This window comes from Otolemur garnettii, unplaced genomic scaffold, assembly GCF_000181295.1.
Source record: "Otolemur garnettii isolate 467f Iridium unplaced genomic scaffold, OtoGar3 scaffold00065, whole genome shotgun sequence".
In the NCBI taxonomy this organism is placed as follows: Eukaryota; Metazoa; Chordata; class Mammalia; order Primates; family Galagidae; genus Otolemur; species Otolemur garnettii.
Window position 1 is genome coordinate 2,498,398 of NW_003852460.1, and position 4,908 is coordinate 2,503,305.

The 4,908-nt window shown below is 42.3% G+C and overlaps 1 protein-coding gene across 1 annotated transcript in view; it reads right to left on the reverse strand.

Annotated features, from left to right (window-relative positions):
* Window positions 1–1,714: 1,714 nt before the first annotated feature.
* PRKX (protein kinase, X-linked) overlaps window positions 1,715–4,908 on the reverse strand; it is a 42,232-nt gene continuing 39,038 nt past the window's right edge. The window contains exon 9 of the mRNA XM_023515063.1: window positions 1,715–2,067. The gene's annotated coding sequence lies outside the window, so the exon portion shown is untranslated. The remainder of the gene's footprint in view (window positions 2,068–4,908) is intronic.

Here is a 4,908-nt window from a genome sequence, read left to right on the forward strand (position 1 = left end):
TGAGGGGAGGAAGACCGATGGTTTCCTTCTCTCATTTCTCTCTCTTTTTTGAACCTTTTGAAGATCCAACTTGTCCTCATTCTGCCTTCAAGTGCAGAAAGCCATTCACTGCCTTCTTTTTGGGGGGTGAACTCTGGCCCAATCTGGTAGGCAAGTGTGTGTTTCCTTTAATGTGTTGCTATTCTGCAGGGTCCGAGCCTGTGACGAGACATCCAACAGATGTCAACAGTGCCTTGTTCGAGCTGAGTCACCGTAGACAGAGAAAGTGCAGCCTATTTAAATTTTCATGGACACGTTTAGAATCAGAAAGGCAAGACAAAAGTTATGTGCAATGCAGACCCGGGAGAGGACCCTGTGATGATCTGTCTTTAAGATGCATTGCAGCTAAGATCTACATTTAGCAAGAAATGCGTCCTGGTAAAATAACAATCAGGCCTTCATTAACCCTCCTTGGCAAGGGTGGGGGGACATTTGGAAGATGTTCCTCAGGGGATTTTCCCAATCAAATCTCAAGGGAAAAAATCTCACTCTCTCATTATTCTACATAAGCAAGAAGGATTTTTCAGAGGAGAGTACTGGATGGATGTAAATGTAGAACATTCATTCCCAAGGAGAAATAAAACAGGTCCAAGCCACTGAGGGTCGGTTTCACTCTGCTACACGTTCACATCATACACGGCGTTCGTTTTTTTATGCTTTCTCTAAAACTAAAGGCAAAAGAAAAATCTTTGCACAAAGGTTGTCCTTTGCTGCTGGGCCAATATGAAAAGTTATTTGTGGGTTGAGGGCATTGACTCACACCTATAATCCCAGCACTCTGGGGGGCCGAGGGGGGGAGGATCCACTTGAGGCCAGGAGTTCAAGGGGGGGCCTGAGCAAGACAGAAAAAAATAGAAAACTAGAAAAATTCACCAGGCATGGTGGCATGTGCCTACAGACCCAGCTACTCGGGAGGCTGAGGCAGTTGGATCGCCTGAGCAAGATAGTAAGACCCTGTCTCTCCAAAAACTAAAATTTATCTGAAGGTGGTGGTGGGCACCTGTAGTCTCAGCTACTTGGGAGGCTGAGGCAGGAGGATCTCTGGAGCCCAAAAATTTGAGGTTGCTGTGAGCCATGATGATATCGCGGCACTCTCCTGGGGTGCTGCCAGAGCAGGACTCTGCCAAAAAAATAAAAATAAATACAGAAATAAAATAAATAAGTTACTGGTGAGCTTTAGGACACGCTTTTGTTCAACAGGACTTGCAATAGGTTGTCATGACCCTGCACAAAATGAAATTTTCGAATGTAACACAGAAGATTTCCTGGATATAGTACATTCTTTGAACAACTTCAATGCTCCTGGCAATTCATGGCATAAAATCACTCCCCTTGCTCCTTCCCTTTCTTTCTTCTTTCAAAGTCTCAAGTTACCAGGTAGGAAACAGTAAAGATACTACGTGGAGGTCTCCAGACGATATGTTCTTCTTCCCAACTGCAACATACATAAGACATAAAAACAACAATAACAAAAATGCATACAACACACCCTTTAGATTTTATCCCCCAAAACAGATTTTTGGAGGAAAGAAAATATTGAAACAAAAAAATCATAAACTCTGCAAAGGATGAACATTTACATCATTGCACAACTTCTGTGCCCCTGTGATAGTTGCTACTCGGTGGACGCACACACACACACATGCACACGCACACGCACACACACACGCGCACACACACACACACACTCACAGCAGGTTCTGTGGTTATAACCACACAAGTCTAGCTCAAACTTAAAAAGTTCGGTCTACGGAAAAAACTGAGAAATCGCAAAAGGAAAACGCACACTCAAAGATAAAAATCTACAAGCAAACAATGTTTCAAAACTTCCAGCAGTGCAATAAGTTTTCCAGTTGCTAAAATAATGCCAGTTCTGTGAACTTCAAACGCCTCCTCCAGTGATTTTTAGACACGGACGACGTGTGTGTGTGTATAAATGAGGGAACGTCTTTATCGCACGAAGCGACAGCTCTTCTCATCTGCACAGGTGAAGTTCTGTATCCCAAGCAGGCTCCCATCTTCCTGATTCTAACACGAAATGAAGACCAAGGATTTGGTTAGTTCCTAAGAAACGGCAGGGATTCATCATCATCCTGATCTTACTGATAACATAATCATTCCCTCTTAATATGTAACAACTTTCCTTGACAATTCTTTTTGCAAAGATCTTCAAACCCAAATTCTAACTGGGGAATAGTGGTTCCCTTATAAAAAGAAATGAAAGGGTATTTTAAAAGCACTTATTATTTTTTTTTTTTTTGCAGTTTTTGGCGGGGCTGGGTTTGAACCCACCACCTCTTGATGAATTCCCAAAAATTCATTAAGAATTTTATCCCACGGCACCCACAAAAGTACAGGGTGTCCCCAAAGTTGCCACACATAGGGGAAAACGTGTGTATATGGGGCTGGCACCCTACTCCTTTGAGCCACAGGCACCACCCCTAAAGGCATGTTTTTAAATGTTGCGTAATAGCCTTAACCATAATTAGATGAATTTATTCACCAACAGGTGATGAAACTGAAATGAAACCCCTATTTAGAGACCCTTACAGAAAGGCAGAAAATATTTTATTGCATTGGGTCTGCAAGTTACTTCTACTAAGTAACTGTAATAGATTAAAATACCATCGTCCCTTGTTTTTGTAAGATGAGAATAGAATTCAAATTTGAGTAAATAGGCTCGGCGCCTGTGGATCAAGCGGCTAAGGCACCAGCCACATACACCTGAGGTGGCGGGTTCGAATCCCTAGCCCGGGCCCACCAAACAACAATGACGGCTGCAACCAAAAAATGGCCAGACGTTGTGGCAGGCTCCTGTGGTCCCAGCTACTTGGGAGGCTGAGGCAGGAGACTCGCTTGAGCCCAGGAGTTGGAGGTTGCTGTGAGCGTGATGCCACGGCACTCTACCCAGGGGGATAGCTTGAGGCTCCGTCTCAAAAAAAAAAAAAAAAAAAAAAACAAATTTGAGTAAATACTAAGCAATTTGATCATGAAAGAACTTCTTGATTCCCAAAGATTCATCAAGAATTTCATCCCACAGCACCCCCAAAAGTACGGGGTGTCCCCAAAGTTGCCAGACATAGAGAAAAACGTGGACCTTTATTTGCAAAATATTCATTATGAAATTTAGCAAAGTGGTGTGCAACGTGGAGAGAATATTTTGTAAATATTTTCTAAGGAACATTTTTTTTTTTTTTGCAATTTTTGGCCTGGGCTGGATTTGAACCCGTCACTTCCAGCATATGGGGTCGGTGCCCTACTCCTTTGAGCCAGAGGCACCACCCAGGAATATTTTCTTTTTTCTTTTTTTTTTTTTTTTGACAGAGCCTCAAGCTGTCCCCCTGGGTAGAGTGCTATGGCATTACAGCTCACAGCAACCTCCAACTCCTGGGCGAGTCTCCTGCCTCTGCCTCCCAAGTAGCTGGGACCACAGGCACCCGCCATAACGCCCGGCTATTTTTTGGTTGCAGCCGTCATTGTTGTTTGGCGGGTCCAGGCTGGGGATTTGAACCCACCACCTTAGGTGTACGTGGCTGGCGCCTTAGCTGGTTGAGCTATAGGCGCCCAGCCAGGAATATTTTCTTAAATGAAGTTATGTTTAGCTACAATTTCACATTTTCCTCCTGTGTGGAGACTTTTGGGATCCCCTATATACTGAACGTGATTCCACCTGGAAAAAATTCTGTCTACACAGAATTTTCTGAGAATTTATATCCCACATTCAGAAAGGTTATTACTATTTGTGGAGTGTCCTTATCACATAGCTCGGACAAAAACCATCACAGGGAAAGGCTCTTTCTGTAAGTAAATTTCATCATTTACGGCTCTTTATTAGGGAAAGGCCCTACTCTCATTGCGATATTATCAATTAAAGGTCCTTCATTCTAGAACAAATGAAGACTTTTCATCACCACAAACATTTCTCAGAGAGACATATTCCTAAAAATGTTGTGGGAAATCAGACAAAATATTAAGCCATGGGGTACACCGGGAAAATGATGATGACAAAAAAGTAACAGTTTCAGGAAACATCTTGTGATAAAAAAATAATAATAATACAGGTTGTGGAATTCATGAGCTACGAGATGCCGATAGTTAGAATTCCCTCGTGTTAATACAAAGGGGAAGTATGTGGCCTCCATGAAGGAGTTCATGGCGTATCAAGAGATTAAACCATACACAGAGATTATTTTTTCACCAATGTAGACACCTATTCTTCTATCACTTTTTTTCTCTATCACTTTAACTTTTATACAGTTTTTTCTTTTTTTTTTTGGATTTCTTGGTACAAACACAGAAATAGCAGCAGACAATGGAGGTTCCTTTGGAGACATGTGTCTCAGCAGGCAGCACCCTCCCGCCCTGCGCACCTGTTGTGAGATCCGGCATCAGTCACCAATGGTGCTCAAGTATTTAACTTAGATTACGGGAATGGGAATCAGAATGAGAAAATAATAGCAAGCCTTGTCGTTAATGACATGTCACCGACAATATTTTCTTTTTCGCCTTTCACTAGATACTTTTCTTGTTTCGATGTTATCGAGGGAAAGATCTCATTTAAGAGGATCAGATGAGCAAAATCATGTTTTGGTCATCTCAAGTTAAGCTTAACACATTTCAGATAAGGTATACCTTGCTATGTTTATTTACTGACTTACTTAATTTATATATTATTTATTTATATATATATTCTTGGAGACAGAATCTCACTCTGTCGCCCTGGGGAGAGTACTCTGTCCTAGCTCACAGCAACTTCAAAGTCCTGGGCTCAAGTGATCTTCTTGCCTCGGCCTCCTGAATACCTGAGATTACAGACGATGTCCCCCCACCCCACCCCAACAACACCTGGCTAGATTTTTTTCTATTTTT